Source organism: Schistocerca gregaria, chromosome 5 (genome assembly GCF_023897955.1).
Source record: "Schistocerca gregaria isolate iqSchGreg1 chromosome 5, iqSchGreg1.2, whole genome shotgun sequence".
Taxonomy (NCBI): domain Eukaryota; kingdom Metazoa; phylum Arthropoda; class Insecta; order Orthoptera; family Acrididae; genus Schistocerca; species Schistocerca gregaria.
In genome coordinates this window covers 468,257,252-468,277,761 of record NC_064924.1, presented here as the reverse complement: position 1 = coordinate 468,277,761, position 20,510 = coordinate 468,257,252, and positions in this window count along the sequence as shown.

Below are 20,510 nucleotides of genomic sequence, written 5' to 3'. Positions count from 1 at the left end.
TCTTCTAAGATAAGTCGTAAGGTCAGTATTGCCTCACGTGTCCCAACATTTCGACGGAATCCAAGCTGATCCTCCCCGAGGTCTGCATCTACCAGTTTTTCCATTCGTCTGTAAAGAATTCGCGTTAGTATTTTGCAGCCGTGGCTTATTAAACTGATAGTTCGGTAATTTTCACATCTGTCAGCACCTGCTTTCTTTGGGATTGGAATTATTATATTCTTCTTGAAGTCTGAGGGTATTTCGCCTGTCTCATACATCTTGCTCACCAGCTGGTAGAGTTTTGTCAGGACTGGTTGTCCCAAGGCTGTCAGTAGTTCTAATGGAATGTTGTCTACTCCGGGGGCCTTGTTTCGACTCAGGTCTTTCAGTGCTCTGTCAAACTCTTCACGCAGTATCGTATCTCCCATTTCGTCTTCATCTACATCCTCTTCCATTTCCATAATATTGTCCTCAAGTACATCGCCCTTGTATAAACCTTCTATATACTCCTTCCACCTTTCTGCCTTCCCTTCTTTGCTTAGAACTGGGCTGCCATCTGAGCTCTTGATATTCATACACGTGGTTCTCTTCTCTCCAAAGGTCTCTTTAATTTTCCTGTAGGCAGTATCTATCTTACCCCTAGTGAGATAAGCTTCTACATCCTTACATTTGTCCTCTAGCCATCCCTGTTTAGCCATTTTGCACTTCCTGTCGATCTCATTTTTGAGACGTTTGTATTCCTTTTTGCCTGCTTCATTTACTGCATTTTTATATTTTCTCCTTTCATCAATTAAATTCAATATTTCTTCTGTTACCCAAGGATTTCTAGCAGCCCTCGTCTTTGTACCTACTTTATCCTCTGCTGCCTTCACTACTACATCCCTCAGAGCTACCCATTCTTCTTCTACTATATTTCTTTCCCCTATTCCTGTCAATTGTTCCCTTATGCTCTCCCTGAAACTCTGTACAACCTCTGGTTCTTTCAGTTTATCCAGGTCCCATCTCCTTAATTTCCCACATTTTTGCAGTTTCTTCAGTTTTAATCTACAGGTCATAACCAATAGATTGTGGTCGGAGTCCACATCTGCCCCTGGAAATGTCTTACAACTTAAAACCTGGTTCCTAAATCTCTGTCTTACCATTATATAATCTATCTGATACCTTTTGGTATCTCCAGGGTTCTTCCACGTATACAACCTTCTTTCATGATTCTTAAACCAAGTGTTAGCTATGATTAAGTTGTGCTCTGTGCAAAATTCTACTAGGCGGCTTCCTCTTTCATTTCTTAGCCCCAATCCATATTCACCTACTATGTTTCCTTCTCTCCCTTTTCCTACACTCGAATTCCAGTCACCCATTACTATTAAATTTTCGTCTCCCTTCACTATCTGAATAATTTCTTTTATTTCATCATACATTTCTTCAATTTCTTCATCATCTGCAGAGCTAGTTGGCATATAAACTTGTACTACTGTAGTAGGTGTGGGCTTCGTATCTATCTTGGCCACAATAATGCGTTCACTATGCTGTTTGTAGTAGCTTACCCGCATTCCTATTTTCCTATTCATTATTAAACCTACTCCTGCATTACCCCTATTTGATTTTGTGTTTATAACCCTGTAGTCACCTGACCAGAAGTCTTGTTCCTCCTGCCACCGAACTTCACTAATTCCCACTATATCTAACTTTAACCTATCCATTTCCCTTTTTAAATTTTCTAACCTACCTGCCCGATTAAGGGATCTGACATTCCACGCTCCGATCCGTAGAACGCCAGTTTTCTTTCTCCTGATAATGACATCCTCCTGAGTAGTCCCCGCCCGGAGATCCGAATGGGGGACTATTTTACCTCCGGAATATTTTACCCAAGAGGATGCCATCATCATTTAATCATACAGTAAAGCTGCATGTCCTCGGGAAAAATTACGGCTGTAGTTTCCCCTTGCTTTCAGCCGTTCGCAGTACCAGCACAGCAAGGCCGTTTTGGTTAATGCTGCAAGGCCAGATCAGTCAATCATCCAGACTGTTGCCCCTGCAACTACTGAAAAGGCTGCTGCCCCTCTTCAGGAACCACACGTTTGTCTGGCCTCTCAACAGATACCCCTCCGTTGTGGTTGCACCTACGGTACGGCCATCTGTATCGCTGAGGCACGCAAGCCTCCCCACCAACGGCAAGGTCCATGGTTCATGGGGGGAGGTTTACAATGATATGATTCTGTATTTCTAACACAAAAGCAAACTTATATGTTTTCAGTCTCATTGACATTTTTTCCGTGAAGCCAATGCGCAGAAATTTCATACTATCTCTAAATGTATCTCTTCACAATATTAGACATCCGTCCTGGATTTTCCCTCTCTTCACAGTGTATTGTGACTGAACCATAGTCTCCTGGTTTTTGTCAACAAGCCATCAGTTTATATTCCCATGTAGCCACACATCCTAAACTGCAATCAATATGTCTATCTCATAAAAAAAGAAACCCACCAACAGTTGTTTCCAAGTTGCCTACTGGTTGCTGTCTTTGTGTGCAGTTTTATATTTTTAGTTTGTGTAATCTACAGTCACCACAAAAGCAGTGCTGTGAATTTTGACATTTCTCATTACAAGTAATGTTGGTCCTACAGTGTGACAGAAAATATATTGCTTTTGTGATCTTCCAGATTCATTCAAGGTGTGATCCAAAACCATCCATTCTCCCCTGTCTCTTCCTAATTCTGAACTGCCCACAAAAAATGGTGAATGCACTGATGTTTACTTCTTCATCTATCTCTTCCTCTGTTGTATCAAATTTCACCCTTACTAAATGATATACTGCTTTTAACAGAGGAGTTTGTCTTGCTGCTGTAACAGTCAAGGGGTAACTTCTTGGGACACACTCAACTATTTTCACTTGATCAGCACATTCTGGAATATAATATTCAGTGCTAGTTTCTATTTATCTTTCAATTTCACTACCTATGGAATCTTGCTCTGAAACTTGTTGTGGATTTTCTAAGTATTCCATTAAATCTTTCTGTGACAAATTATAGAGTCATTTTCACTATCTGTATCATGACTTATCCATAACCAAGCACTTGAGTATGGTGAGGTGCAATAATCTGCTCAGCTGCTTGAGCACACTCTGTAGCATTATGTCAGAGTCATATAGAATGCAACTGAACTTTGCAGTCCTCCTAGGTGATGTAGTTACGTAAAGATATGTGAAGTGATCAAAACAACTACTGCTGCTAGTCTAGGTATACTGAGAAAAATAAAGGCAATGAGTATAGTTAGAGCTTTGTACATTGTACACTGCAGCCTCTGTTGTAAAGAAATAAAATTCACAAAATTTTCAAGGCTTTACAAAAAATCTTTTGTTGTCATAGACAGACAACATTACAAACTGGTAAATTTTGTTGCTACCTCTTGGCTATAGTTGTAAGAGATTTCTTAAAAATATACTCTACATTTTAATGTTGTTCATTCAAATATCAGCTAGAGTGAGGTAATGATTTTTCAGTGTCTTTTATTGCAGTGTAAGATTGCAATTTTCTTTCACTCATTAGCAGTTTCTTTCAAATACTGAACAATTTCAACCATAAAGTGTAAGAAACATATTACAGAGCTTCTCAAACAATAAAGTTCAGTCACTTTTACTTTTCATATAATTGCTGATGTTGGAAACAAACGATTCAACTTCCTGACATATTCAACAATGTCTTATGGAACAATTTTCTGTGGTAAACCATCAGTTAGAAAGAAAGTATTGATTCCACAAAAGTGAGCAATAAGAACAATATGTGGTGTTCACCCATGGATATCATGTACATACAAGGAGCTAGGGATTTTAATTGCACTGTCCCTAATAAAATTTGTCATAAATGATCCATCACAATTTGAGGAATGGTGAGGTCTTACCTACAGCACTAGAATAAAAAATTGATCTTTACTACCCATTATTAAACCTGTCAGTAATGCAGAAAGGAGTTCAATGTACCGCAAGAAAAATTTTGATCATTTGACCAATAAAATGTGTCAGGTTGCAAAGCAAATTTCAAGTTTAACCTAAAATCATTTGTTCTGGACAACTCCTTCTGTTCCATGGATGAAGTTCTATTTAAAAGCTGGTAGCCTGTAAAAAGTTATTTTGAAGAGCAGCTGTATGTGTAGGACTAAAAAATAATGTATTCATTAATGTTAACACTAATTATGGATACATATCTTGTAAAGTTACATCATTTCAATAAAAGAAAGGTTCAAATAATCTATGGGACATGTAACTAACTAACTATCTAACCTTAAGAAACTGTACACAACAGCTACTATGACCTGAAGTTGGTCAATTGTTGAACAAAGCCGGTTACCGAAGTAAAAAATATGTAGCCTTAGGCTGCAATAAAAGACACTTCAAAAATTCAGTTTTAATGGGTTAGTCACTTGACAGTATGTCAAGGCTATATTATAATTTATTATTTATGACAGAATTGTATCCACTTTTCATGCAGTAAAGTATTTCAAACCTATCTTACACATTATACTTACCCGTAATTCATCATCTCTCTGTAGGGTGAATTGTGAGCTACTGACATTGCAAGTAGCACTGTCCCATCAGCTAGTCTGATGACTTCATATTTACAATATTCTTTACCACTGAGCCCATTCAGTATTTTATGCATATTGAAATCAGAGGTACAATAACATCGACGTCCTTTGCTGACAAATAAGAGTGCAGATTGGGAAGGTAAAAGTTCATGTCCTGCCCCCAGATCTTGAATGTCCTTGTTCTTGGATATCTGCACTCAATAAAAGTTACAAATTACATACAGTCTATACATCAATATACATACACATACATATATGTAACCATAAAATTTAAACAAGGAAATGGAGTCATTAGACCCATGTTGAATAAGAGAACATGCTGGTGACTTTGGCCACTGGAGTTCTGAGAGTACAAATTAGTCATTAATTAATTGATACATATTTTTCATTAACTGCTGAACTGGAATGAACTACATCAACTATTTTTATGAGTGTTGTTAGTAACACGTGCAAAGAAACGTCCACAGCAGGAAAAAACTGAACATGATAAGAAGCCATTGGTATACATTTAGAAGCCTAAGTCAGTCATGTTCCACATGCATTCTAAATACTTTTGGCTCTCAGGTCTGCCACTGAATCACATTTTGTACATCCCATAATATTATTTCAAGGCAGCTGGTTGACATTAACTTATGGTGACTGGTTTTTACTGCTAACAAGTAGCAGTTGCCAGTGCTCACTGCTATGTTCCACTATGGAGGCCTCATTCAAAAGCTGCACATGTGTGATCAGATTACTTGCAGATGGATGATGGTAGCATTTACAGAGCCCTATACCAGCAGCAAATCCGCATCTGGTCCTAGAATACAGAGCAGTATAAATAAAAAATTAATGCAAAAAAGCCCCTAAACATTGTGAAAAGTGCACCTTCACAAGCAAATGCTATATAAATTATCACTAAAATAAATATATTTCCTGTACCTGGAATTTCTATGATGTAAACAGTCTCCTTTGCAAAGGAAAATATACACCTAGATACACACACCCAGTTCTAGTGGAAAATTCATCTGTCAAATCAGGGATTGAGCAGTGTGATACATGTAGGAAGTCTTATCTATAGGAAACTAGTCTCTCTGTTACAGGGGGAAAGAATGTCATCAGATATAATCTTAAAGTAATACAGTTAACTTTTGATTATTACTGCAGAACTGAGATTGCATGGATAATTGGAGAACACAAATAATCCAAAATACACACATCTGCCTCAAACTACTATTTACTGCACTTACAAAAACATGCTACATGACACATTTGAAAGCCCACTGCATTACTTATGAATTATCCACTAAAGCTGACAACTTAATTACAAAATTATATTCAAAGCATACTGTATTTTGCATCATTTGCTTTCAGTTTACTATGAGAAAGTAATTGTCTAATTTTGTCTCTTTCTATTTGTGATTCATTTTTTCCAGATGACTGTTATCATTTGCTGCAATATGTAAACATAAACATAGTCAAGCAATTTTTGTCATGCATATTCTTATAAAAGAGACAGGCATTGCAGTGCCTCACCATGTGTGATAAACATTTCCACAGTCACCTAATCTTCAATCTTTTCCTCTATCAAACACACTAAATTCACAATATCTATATCACTGACAATTACTGTAATTAGGCCAGTGTAAGTTGATCCCTGACAGTTGAAGTGGGCTTGGCACAGCAGCTACATGAACCAACCTCAGCCAATACCATAATGCAACTTTGTAAATGTCTCTATATCAATGCCTCAGTGTTATCACAAGTGTATAGCCAGCTACCATTCCTGCCTACAGCTGTTAGCACTTCATAGCTGAAATCTGACAACAGCACTGCGAGCTATCAGGGATCTACTTAGACCAATTTGACTATAGTACTAATACTAGTAGTAGTAGTAGTAGTAGTAGTAGAAGTAGTAGTAGTAGTAGCAGCAGCAGCAATAGAGGTAGTAGCAGTAGTATTAATTTTATTCATCCATGGATCACTTTTACACAGATATTCAGCATTTCACCCACACTCTGTGAAGATAACACTACAGGCTGATATACATTTTTTCCCTTTTACTGTATTTTCTTTTACCTTGTAATCTGCTTTATTTTCATCATACATTGTAAAAGCTATTTTAGAAAGAGTTTTGTAAATTTCATTCGTAGTCTAATTATATTTCTGTTTACATAATGTAGTTGTTACAAAAGTGACTGCCATTTTCACTTATTCTGATGTTGTATACTTTCTTATTTGTTAACAAGTTATTTGAATTCATTTTCTATGAACAGAGTAATATGGAATTGTGATTTTGGAAAAAATTGTAAATTGACGTAATCAGAATCTTTGAACGTGTTATGTGAAGCGAGGTGTGTGAGTGATGTAGAATTGTATCAAGAGGTCAAAAGAGAAGGCACCAACAAAGAATCAGGAGTAAGAAAGGAATGGTTGTGATTATCATGCTGTATAGGTACTGCTACACATTATGTCTGTGGCCAGTGAAACATATCAGTGTTTGGACAGTGCTACATTTATGATCTCAGTGTGTATAGTGATTAAAATCCTAGTGACTTTAAGTGTTGCATTGCTCATTTGCCTGAACTCTGTTTTGACTCACTAAACACTAAACTTTGATATGCATACTGGTAAGCTATGTGCATGCCGTAAAGATACAGTTTTCAATTGTTTAGCACATACCATAGACTGTGGAATGATATAGAAAATATGGTTGCACATTTTCATATCATACACTGATACGAAGAATTTTATCTGATAATGTATGATGTTCTGATAGCCATGTGATTGAAGTGATTGCATAGACAGTTGCACACTGTACCTTTCGTTCTGTTCAAACAATGACAAATTATTTAATATACAATCTACTTTATTTACTTTCATGGTAAGGACAGGTACACTGTGAAAAGTGCCACATCACAATCATAAAGAATAAATCTGGAAACTGTGACTAAAAATCAGAAAACTGTGGGCTTAAAGTGTGTAACAAACATTATGACATCAGGTTATGTTGCATGTTAATGGAAAGGAGCATGTCTTATGTTCACCATTACATGCAGGTACACAAATTGGAATTAATTCTGGAAAGATTGAGCCTTGCTTTTAGATTTGTAACAGGTGCCTCAATGAGGGAGCTCAACAAGACATTGGAATTATTGGATTACATGTTCAAGGATCATGGACTAATGAGGTGGATGTCAACATCTGTTTGATAGCACCAGCTAAGTGGAAACATTTTTGAAGGAAGGGACACTGAAAAGTATATTGTTCTAATCAGTGATGTAAAAGCTCAGTATGCATAAGCAAGATCAACTTTCCATGGTGATTAATTTTACATAATTGTAAATTTTCATATTGTATTGGTGTTTTGATTTCTTTTCGTAATAACATTCCAAATAGTAGTTAAAATGTGATTTCATCCATTAATTTATTATTTCCTTAATGATAACAATTTTGCAAACTTATTGACTTACGGCATCATCCATACTATTGCAAACAGTTGCTATCGCTACTAATGAGGTAAAAGTTAAACATTTTTATTACCTTTCATTTGCTTTTAATTTCCAGTGTTTCTTTGTGCCTGTGGTCTAAGGGCAGTATTTTGATTAGTATTCCAAATGTCTAAAAATGTCCTTGGTCCTGGTTTAGCACCCCCCCCCCCCCCCTCCCCTCCCTCATGCCAGTTAAATTTTGAATAAAAATTATCAGCTTTGGCTGCCAACGATTTCTGGCATAAGAAGTCACCCTCATTCTGCCAACAACCTTCCAAACAGGATGTAGGATCAGACAGAGGTTCAGGGCAATCTCTTGCCCTCAGATGAGAAACTGCTCCTAAAGGTGGAAGAATCAGCAACGATCAATGGCATGAGGATGCAGAAGGCAATAGAAACCACTGCATTAAAGGCACATAATGTTCATGTTCATCTACAGGACATGTGGCCTGTAGCTGAAAAAGTGTCACAATGATTTCTCCATTAGCAGAAGATTCAGGACTAGTTCCCCATTTAGATCCCTGGGAAGGGACTGCCAAGGGAAAGGTGAACCTGAGAAAAAGATGTAAAAACCAAAAAAAGGATAATGTTCTACGAGTTGGGGTGTACACTGCCAGAAGTTTCACATAGTAGAAAAGTTATGAAACATGAAAAGGGAAATACAAAGACTCAGTCTATATATAGTGGGGGACGATGAAGCAAAATGACAATAAGACAAGGATTTCTGGTCAGATGAGTACAGGATAATATCAAGAGCAGCAGAAAATGGTATAACAAGAGTAGGATTTGTTACAAATAGGAAGGTAGGACAGAGAGTGTGTTACTGTGAACAGTTCACTGTTTGGGTTGATCTCATCAGAATCAACAGCAACCAACACTAACAATGATAGTTCAGGCATACATGCTGGCATTCAAGCAGAAGATGAGGAGATAGAGAAAGTATGTGAGTATATTGAGTGGACAATGAAATATGTAAAAGGTGACTGGAATGTGGTTTTAGGGAAGAAGTAGAAGAAAGGGTTATGGGAGAATATGGGCTTGGTACTTGTAATGACAGAGGAGAAAGACTAATTGAGTTCTGCAATAAATTTCAGCTAGTAATAGCAAATACTCTTTTCTAGAATCACAGGTGGAGGAGGTATACTTGGGACAGGGTGGGAGATACATGAAGACTTCAGTTAGATTACGTCATGGTCACACAGAGATTCCGAAATCAGATACTGGATTCTAAGGCATACCCAGGAGCAGGTGTAGACTCAGATTACAGTTTAGTAGTGATCAAGAGTAGGCTAAAGTTTAAGACAATAATAAGGAAGAAAAATGCAAAAGAAGTGGAAAACGGAGGCACTGATAAATGAAGAGGTACACTTGAAAATCTGTAAGGCTATAGATACAGCAATAAGGAAAACCTCAGTAGGCAGTTCAGTTGAAGAGGGATGGACATTTCTAAAGAAGTTGGAGAGAAAAACATAGGTATAAGGACAGTAAATCTGAAGGAACCTTGGGTAACAGAAGAAATAATTCAGCTGATTGATGAAAGAAGGAAGTACAAAAAGGTTTTGGGAAATTCAGAATACAGAAGTACAAGTCATTTGGGAATGAAATAAACATAAAGAGCAAGGAAGCAAAAGTGAAACAGCTGCAGGAAAAATGTGAAGAAATGATTATCTTAAGGAATAACTCAGGAAGGTCAAATCAGCTTTTGACGAAATTCATTGGTCGGTGCTTACGGCACTCAATGCCAAGGTTATCAGTGGTTGACAAAATTAAAAGCAAGGATGGTAACAGTAAGAGTGCAATGAGAATTCCACTGTTAAATACAGAGAAGAAAGCAGATAGGTGGAAAGAGTATGCAGTAGGCATCTGTGAGGGGGAAGACTTGTCTGATGGCATGAAGAAGAAACTGGATTTAATGTAGGAGAGATATGGAATGCAGTATTTGAATCATAGTTTAAAAGAGCTTAGGAAGACTTAAGATTATATAAAGCAGAAGAGACAGATAACATTCTGTCAGAATTACTAAGATCATTTGGGGGAACTGGCAACAAAACAACAATTCGTGTTGGTGTGTTTAATGTATGAGTTTGACGATATGCCATATGACTTTCAGAAAAATATCATCCATACAATTCCAAAGACTGCAAGAGCTGAGAAGCGTGAGAATTATCACACAATCAGCTTAACAGCTCATGCATCAAAAGTTGCCGACAAGAATAATAAACTGAAGAATGGAAAAGAAAATGAAGGATGTGTTAGATTACAATCAGTTTGGCTTTAGAAAAGGTAAAGGGACAAGAGAGGCAGTTCTGACATTGTAGTTTATAATGGAAGCAAGACTAAGGAAAAATGAAGACATATTAATAGGATTTTCCGACCTCGATCAAGCATTCAAGAATGTCAAATGGGATAAACTAGGGGTAAACCATAGCCAGAGACAGGTAACATACAACATGTACAAGATCCAAGAGGAAATAATAAGAGTGGAAAACCAAAAACAAAGTGCTTTGACTAAAAGGGTGTAACACAGGGATGCACTCTTTCACCCCTACTGTTCAGTCTACACATAAAACAAGCAATGATGGAAGTAAAAGAAATGCTCAAGAGTGGAATTAAAATTCTAGGTGAAAAGATATCAACAATAAGATTTGGTAATGACATTGCTATCCTCAGTGAAAGTGAAGCAGAATTACAGGCTCTGTTGAATGAAATGAACAGTCTAATGAGCACAGAATGTGGATTGAGAGTACATTGAAGAAGGATGAAAGTAACAAGAAGTAGCAAAAGTGAGAACAGTGAGAAACTTTACATCAGAGTTGATGGACATAAAGTATGAGGGTGGTTTGAAAAGTTCTCAGAACAGAATAGAAAAAAAGTATTTACACAAATGAAACTTTTTTAAATTTTCAATGTAGTCTCCTTGTAGATTAATGTACTTGCTCCAATGATATTCCAGTGCCTTGATCCCATCTCGAAAATGGGTTTCCTCTAGGTCTGCAAAATAGTTGTCAATTCTGGCTATTAATTCTTTGTTTGAAGTGAATCTTCATCCACCAAGAAAAAATATCAGTTTTGGGAATAGATGGAAGTCTGGCGAAGCCATATCAGGTGAAGAAGGCAGGCATGGCAACAATTCATACCTTAGTTTGTGTAATTTTGCCATGGCGACGGCACATGTCTGCGGGCCTGCATCAAGAGCCACACACCCGTCTTGCAGATAATTTTTTCAATTCTAATTCTTCAGTTAAAATGTTATATACACTTTCAGATGACATCTGGCAAGCCTGAGCAATTTCACACCCTTTAAACCCGTGATCCTCCTTGACCATTTTGTGCATTTTTGCAATGATTTCTGGAGTAGTGACAAATCTTGGTCAACCATTGTGCAGATCATCATCTAAGCTCTCCCGACCAAATTTAAATTCATTTGTCCACTTGGCAACAGTTGAATATGAAGGAGCAGATCCCCCTGTGTATTCTGGAAATTGACATGAATATCCTTTGATTTCATACCTTTCTTTACAGAGTATTTAGTAACTGCTTGAATCTTTTTTTTTTTTCCATATCTGTAAATCACTAAGTGAGGACAACAACAGAGCCATGTCACTGCCACAACTCTATTCCAAGAGCAATGACTTGTCACGTGTTTACAGGCAACAGTCCAATGAATATCATGTGAACAACTTGTTGCTAGTGCTGACCTCTCATGGTGATTCCGAGAACGTTTTGAACCACCCTCATAGATTAAGATAAGGAATTCTGCTACCTAGGCAGCAAAATAATCCAAGACGAATGGAGCAAGGAGGAAATAAAAAGCAGACTAACAATAGTAAAAAGGGTATTCCTTTCATAGAGAAGTCTACTAATATCTACTAGTATCAAACTTAAGCCTTAATTTGAGGAAGAAATTTCTGAGAACGTATGTTTGGAGAATAGCATTGTATGGTAGTGAAACATGAACTATGAGGAAATGAAGCAGAAGATAATCGAAACATTTGAGATGTGGTGCTACGGACAAATGTTGAAAATTAAGTGGACAGTTAAGGCAAGGAATGAGGAGGTCCCACACAGAATCGAAGAGGAAAGGAATACTCAGTATTCAATGAACTGTGGACAAAGCCTGACCAACAGGCATTACATGCATTAACCAAAAATGATAGTGCATTGAGAATGGCTAGTTTCTGGCTGAAATCTAGATCTGCCAATAAAAATTCCAAAGGACGACTGATAGATGAAGTCTATTATTTACAAATTTTGTTGATGTTCCTGACATGAGTGTCATCAGTAGACATGAAGGGAAGGGCGTCCTGAACGAGGGTGATCTTTAACATCTGTTCAGCCATTTTTAAATGATGTGAAATGTTGGTAACACTGAGTATGGCTTACGCACTCATTTCCATAGGCTTAGTGCATCATTTGGAGTGTCTCTGCAAAGGGTTTTGTGAGTTTCACACAAAATTTAATGCAGATGCATTGCCCCTCTAACTCTGCCATCTTTAAATTCACAAACAGTGCAAAACAATATTTTACTCAATACAGGACTGAACAAAACTAAGACACATACAACAATGAAACTTCTTGCAGTTACACATTAAACACAGGTGTATGTAGGGACATTCGCAGTTACACGTTAAACACAGGTGTATGTAGGGATGCCAACTACATTTCACTTCAACACACCATTGGTGCAAAATTATGAATGATACAGAATTCTTTGAATAGACCTCATATTTGTGCAGGCCTTAAGAAACTGAATCTATATGCTGAGAAATGGTTCAAACATAGGATTTTAATGTTTGGTAAAACAAATGTTGAGAAGACTAAGGACACCTAAACAACTTAATCTACTCAATATACTAAGATCACATTACCTGTACTTTAGTAATGATAACTCAACAAGACAAATCTGGCTGTCTTGATAATGTAATTAGTAATGTTGAAACAAATCGGTATGAACTAGGGTTGTTCAATAAACATTTTTTATCAAACTGTAAAGGGTTCCCATTAAAATTAAAAACTAAAGAGTCCATATCTGATTCTCATAAAATTAAGTACATTATACGTCAGAATGAGGAGTGCACTGATAACTACTGAGCACAGCTAAAGATGATAAACTGTAATGATGTTCCCCTTGAAAGTAGTCATATTGCAAATACAGTTACATTATTTATTAGTGCACTGTCAGATATATTCCAAACTCATTGCTCTAAAGTAATGAAAAAATAAGGGAACTACCAGGAAAGATGGCCTCTCATCTGAACATAACTGCTTCACACCTGATCTACAAAGACTGAGAACTCCGTTAATTATTTCCCATGATAAATCAAGGAATATTCAAGTAAAGAGCAAAAGAACAAATACAAAGCACATTAGATTGCACAAGTAAAAGGCAAATGATGCTATATTAAAAAGTCCCAAAATAAATGTAAAGCATCCTGGACTGTTGTCAAGACTCATATGGGTAGAAGTAAAGATATTAGGAACAGTAGTTCCTCTGATACTGGTGTCACACCAGATGGTTTCAACACTTCCTTTATTAATACTAAATATTAATACCATAGCTGCAACCAAACATAGCCATAAGTATAGCAACATCCATAACTCATGTCATGGAAGCTCCTCCTAACAAATTTTTTTAGATATAGTACCTGTCTTTAAATGAATTGAGGTAAAAGTAACTGATATTACAACTGCAATAGCAAAATTAAGTTACTCATAAATGCAGAACAGTTATGGCCTCTCCAATATTATTAGCAAAAGAATTGTGTACGTAATATCATGTCCATTGTGTTCTCTTATAAACTGGATGTTTGGCAGTGGCTCTTCCCCTTAATCCCAAAAAACTGATATCCTTTCTCCTTTGCACAAAAAAGTGTCATGTCTCGTCCTAATGATTACCAGTTTTACCCAATCTCATTTGTACCCATAATTTCAGAAGTAATGGAACACTGAATGCACCTCCAAATCGGTCAATACCAGTCTGTGAAAAATATTCTTAGTAACACTCAGTACAACTCAGTATGGCTTGTCAACAGTAGAAGCAGTTGAAAATATTGTTTCATTTATACTATCATCATTTCAATCAATATTATCTGTTAAAGCTACCTTTGTGGATCTCAGCAAGGCATCTGATTTGTCAGCCACAACATACTGCTGTAAAATCTCTACCGCTATGGTCACACTTGCTAACTTGTACAGATATAATCGGTATAATTCTTCCATGTTAATTTTCAGTCAAGCTGGATCCCTAGTAGTTTAGCTGAAGCACAACCATTGCTGTCATCTTTAACACATAAACTAAAGAAGATATTTAAAGTTTTTCCCTGATTAATACACCATTCATTAATTTGGAACCACTTGCTGGCTGCTCTGATATTATCCCTGCTTTCATGTTCCTAAGTCTATCCTATCTATAACAAAAGTGGTATCATCTGCATAGGGTGTGGATTTACACAATATAGTGGTGGGCAAGTCATTTACATATATTATGAAGAGTAAAGGTCCAATCACAGAACCCTCTGGCACACCCTGCATGATATCCAAGACATTCGACCTCACATAATTTGAAATGCACAATTTTTCTTCTGTAACTCAGGTAGGATCTGATTAGAGATGCCTTTTTCCACACCCACTTGACTTACGATATTTTGTTATGAGGTACACTCCTGGAAATTGAAATAAGAACACCGTGAATTCATTGTCCCAGGAAGGGGAAACTTTATTGACACATTCCTGGAGTCAGATACATCACATGATCACATTGACAGAACCACAGGCACATAGACACAGGCAACAGAGCATGCACAATGTCGGCACTAGTACAGTGTATATCCACCTTTCGCAGCAATGCAGGCTGCTATTCTCCCATGGAGATGATCGTAGAGATGCTGGATGTAGTCCTGTGGAATGGCTTGTCATGCCATTTCCACCTGGTGCCTCAGTTGGACCAGCGTTCGTGCTGGACGTGCAGACCGCGTGAGACGACACTTCATCCAGTCCCAAACATGCTCAATGGGGGACAGATCCGGAGATCTTGCTGGCCAGGGTAGTTGACTTACACCTTCTAGAGCACGTTGGGTGGCACGGGATACATGCGGACGTGCATTGTCCTGTTGGAACAGCAAGTTCCCTTGCCGGTCTAGGAATGGTAGAATGATGGGTTCGATGACGGTTTGGATGTACCGTGCACTATTCAGTGTCCCCTCGATGATCACCAGAGGTGTACAGCCAGTGTAGGAGATTGCTCCCCACACCATGATGCCGGGTGTTGGCCCTGTGTGCCTCGGTCGTATGCAGTCCTGATTGTGGCGCTCACCTGCACGGCGCCAAACACGCATACGACCATCATTGGCACCAAGGCAGAAGCGACTCTCATCGCTGAAGACGACACGTCTTCATTCGTCCCTCCATTCACACCACTGGAGGCGGACTGCACGATGTTGGGGCGTGAGCGGAAGACGGCCTAACGGTGTGCGGGACCGTAGCCCAGCTTCATGGAGACGGTTGCGAATGGTCCTCGCCGATACCCCAGGAGCAACAGTGTCCCTAATTTGCTGGGAAGTGGCGGTGCGGTCCCCTACGGCACTGCGTAGGATCCTACTGTCTTGGCGTGCATCCGTGCATCGCTGCGGTCCGGTCGCAGGTCGATGGGCACGTGTACCTTCCGCCGACCACTGGCGACAACATCGATGTACTGTGGAGACCTCACGCCCCACGTGTTGAGCAATTCGGCGGTACGTCCACCCGGCCTCCCGCATGCCCACTATACGCCCTCGCTCAAAGTCCGTCAACTGCACATACGGTTCACGTCCACGCTGTCGCGGCATGCTACCAGTGTTAAAGACTGCGATGGAGCTCCGTATGCCACGGCAAACTGGCTGACACTGACGGCGGCTCTGCACAAATGCTGCGCAGCTAGCGCCATTCGACGGCCTACACCGCGGTTCCTGGTGTGTCCGCTGTGCCGTGCGTGTGATCATTGCTTGTACAGCCCTCTCGCAGTGTCCGGAGCAACTATGGTGGGTCTGACACACCGGTGTCAATGTGTTCTTTTTTCCGTTTCCAGGAGTGTATTACCCTGAGCAAAAAAGTTCTCAGTTGGCAAAAGAAGACAATAAGATGTATCTGTTGGGTCAGAAATAATGAATTTTGTAGGCCACATTTCAAAAAACTTAAAATACTAACACTTATGTCCCTCTTTATAGTACCTACAAAAGAAAACCAATACAGTCACAAAGCACAACAATCTGTTCACCAACATAGCACTTGCCTGAAACAGTAAACTAATGTCACTGTTGCTAGACTTAAGAAAACCCAACATGGTTCCAGGTACATTGAGGTAAAACTGTTAAACATGTTGCCACTACAGGCATACAGTGTGTCACTGAGTATGCTTGAAAGTGCAAGACAGAAATAGCTCAGAGAAAAATCATTTTATATAATAGAATTGTTCATAAAGTGTCCTACAGACGATCTGATACACTAATGGAGTTTCATTAGATTAAACTCATATAATGGACAGTTTTGTATCATTATAGACAATAATTATCTAAAATATCTTTTATGCCAAGTATGTTATTTATGTAATTTTATATGTAAGGTGTTTATGTACACAAGAGACAAATGCATTTTTAATGCTTAAAGATAGCTAATAAATAAATCTAAATGCTCATTTTCTGTATATTATGCACAACAAACTGCAGTTAGTTTAAAAAGTGTGGCACTGTAAAGTTGTGAGTGTTCAGCTCTTCATTTGTATGGTCATATTGTCCATAACTGCATTGCAGTTCCTGAGGGTATTTTTGTTCCTTTGTTACAACTGCAAGAAAATGCACGTTTTTCTTACCAGGCACATTTCATTTCATTGAAGAATAGCATCATCAGTTGGTTGTAAATACCTTTAGTTACAGACCACTGATGATGCTTTGCTTCAATAAAGCTAAGTGCATCTGGTGAGAAAACATTCATTTTCTTGTAATTGTACAGCTGGAACAAGAATACCCTCAGGAATTGTGAGTATTCAGTTGGCACTATATACAATAATACTTGTACCATAGATAAGCGTATACTTAGCAGCCACCAAAGCAGGAATAAGGTGGGTAAAGCTAATACACATAAAATAAAGTTAAGATGGGTTGGAGCTCTAGTTTGCAGAATTTTAAAATAATTTGCTTAAAGAAAATGATTAGGAATATGAAGACTAAGGAAAAGATTTACAGGGGGCAAAAAGAAGGGAAAGTTATGTCAACTCCTGGTTAAGACAGACTCAATTACAAGAAATGATTCAAAAGTAATAATGGACCAGCAGTCAAGATATGAATTCCATGGCGTTAGTGAGAATTGGCTCTTAATTGGTAGAAGTACTGGGCTCATCAATTTTTAAAGGAAAGAGGAAAGAAAGCTCATATAATGAGCAAGAAACTGGAAGTGGAAACATAATAAAAGTGAGTACAGAGAGACAGAAATAATATCATAATGCACAACGTAAATGTAAAAGGAGAGGGAGGAAGTCTATGGTAGAGAATGACAAACCTGTTACAGTGGAATGGATGGCAAGAACCAAGGTCCTATCCCCTTTGGTTACATTTCGCAGAATGCTGAACAATAGGATACTGTGATTCCTGTTTCTCTATATAAATAGTTCTCAAACGTCCAGTCTTGTTCCCTGATTGATAGAAGAAGTGCTAGTGTAAGATTGCAAACAAATTATATATTTTGTATCAAAAGGAGAACTCACTGGGAAAAAATGTAAGTTCACCCATCAACTCATAACATTCCATAGATCCTTTCAAGAAGGAGTCTTCAGTAATATGGAATGAGTGAAAGTATACATAAAAAATAAAAAAAATAAAAAGCAAACCATAGAAACTTGAAATATTAACTGTCAGCTATCACTATATGGCTTAATATTATTTGTGATAGACAATTGTAATCCAGTAATCAGAGAGAAAGCCACTTCTTTGGAAAAAAATTGCTACTTCTTTAATTGTATCAGTTAGCTCCTATTTATCTCCTATCAGAAGTTTAATATTTCACACACTTACTTATATGGGTGCTTTTTAAAGGAAAATTTGTAACATGGGAGGCATGTTTATCACACAGTGTTACTGGTCATGCAGCTTTGCAAAGAACACGGCTGCTTGCCATATAGCTTTCAGACATTTTAAATGGGGTAAGTCTTTAGTTTTATTTTGAATTGGTCATAATCAGGCCTATTCTTACTTAAATGTTTCTTAATTTGTAAATGTTTGACTTGGATAGGTTGTGCTTGTTAAGCCGGCACTTGCACACTAGCCATGTGCTGTTTTTGAGTAGGTCATGATACAACAAAGGCATTAATATAATTTGTTCAGTTCAGAATATCTTGGATTAATTTATTGACATATCTTTGAAACACTGTGGGAGTATTAGCCACTATGAATGCAAACCAGTAATAGTGATACATTGACTGCATCCTTGAAATCTCTGCATATCCTTGTACATTTGTTTAGTTTTTTTATTGTTACCACTGTGCAGGGTGGCACAGTTAAGATGAGCTCCCTACCCCCACCCCTCTACCCCCACCCCCACCGCCATCTCTGAATGCAAATTCAGTATTTTGACTTCTGAAACAGAGAAAACAGCTAGCATTCTTCTATCAGCATTACAGTGTACTTCATCTGTAAAGTTAGACATTTCTCTTTAAAGTATGCAAAATGACTTTCTCAATAGAAGAAAGAATTGACATTGTGGAAACATATGTGAAAGCAAGTTCAGTTAAAGAAACTCATGAAATTTTCAGGGTCAAGTGTAGGGATAGAGGATTACCAGCAAAGAGAGCTATACACAGTCTGTACAAAAACTGGTGCACCTATTGATCTGTGCAAAATGTAAAATAACAAAGAATTCATTCAATTTGCATACCAGAAGTTATTGCAGACATTTGCTAAAGAATTATTCAAAGCCAAAAGAAATGTAAACATAAATTGGCTGAACAGGTGCTTGTAAGTAGGAAGAGTTGCCAGCAGGTATTGAAAAGTCTTAATCTGAAGCCATATTATGTGATGGTTGTGCAGCAATTATAGGAAGATCACAGTAAGAAAAGTATGGATTACTGATGTGGCTTTTGAATAACATCAATGGTGGTTTATTAGACCGTTTCCACTACCTCATGCTTAATGAAGCATGGTTTCATTTTTCTGGTCATGTGAATTTACAGAATGTGAGGTACTGAGCAATGGAGAACCCTGACACTACATGTCAGCAACCATGTCTCAACTAAAAAATTGGTGTTTGATGCAATGTAACAGGAACAAGATATTTTTTGACACTATCCTCAACACAGTTGCATATATGGAAATCTTTGATAGATTTTATGTTCGACTCACTGAATATAAAAGACAACACTGTTTCTTCAAGCAATATGGAGCAACATGTCAGACATCTGAGGTAGTCCTGGAATGAGTCCATGTTGTCTTCACTGAGGAACAAACTGTCAGAATACATTAATGGTTGCCACATTCATTGGATCTAATGACATGATTTTTTCCTGTGGGGACACTTGAAGAGCAAAGTCTCTGAAACAAATCCACGCAAAATGCAGGAACTGAAACACAACATCAGCCATCAAGTTGCTGCCACTAATATTGGAACTTTACATCAGGAGTATCTGAATAGGCTTGGAAGTTCACAGCCGTGTATTGATGTTGCTGAGTGTCACTTTCAACATGTTCTGTACCTGTACTTTTCACTGTATTTTTCATTGTAAATAAATGGTGAGTCCATTTCAGCTCTTCGTTTCTGTAATTTCACTTCATTTCCTTTATAACCACATGGCTACTTTTATCTGCCGCACTCTGTATAATCAGTCTTTGAAGTCTCTCTGATTCTCTGTTAACAATATCCCACCCAGCAAATGGATTTGTCCTTGCTGTGAAGAAACAAGGTTGTGTGGATGATTTTAGCAAGATATGCATAAAAACATATTTTGTGCAATTGAATCAATGTACAAATAATTGCTTAAACTTTGCACACACCTGATCTAAATGAAGAGACAGGAAAAAAGTTGATACTAGTCACACCTCGTCACTGACTCAAAACCTGAATAATGTAAATGGATCTAAATCAAAATCATTAGTTGCTATCACTGAACTAACTATAAGCTTTGTTAGAGTTCAAGTTGCACACAGGAAACTTAATTTAATGTTTATTTCACCCTGTGGTAGGATGTGCTGTCTTCTATAAAAATCTGCTTCCCATTATAGTCACCAGAACCATGGAGTGTGAATCTGTAGGGAAGTGTCCTAATTAGTTAAAGATACTGTAGCTCCCGTACATATCTGGAATGCCACAACATGACTTTTGAAGGCCTACTTGACCATCACTTTAGCTAGCATTCCATTTACTGACCATACTGATAAGATGATGTGGCGTGGCATGTTGCACCCTGTTGCTTACAGGCACAAACCTAGTTAGATAACCCAGCTTGGGGCATGTGTCACATT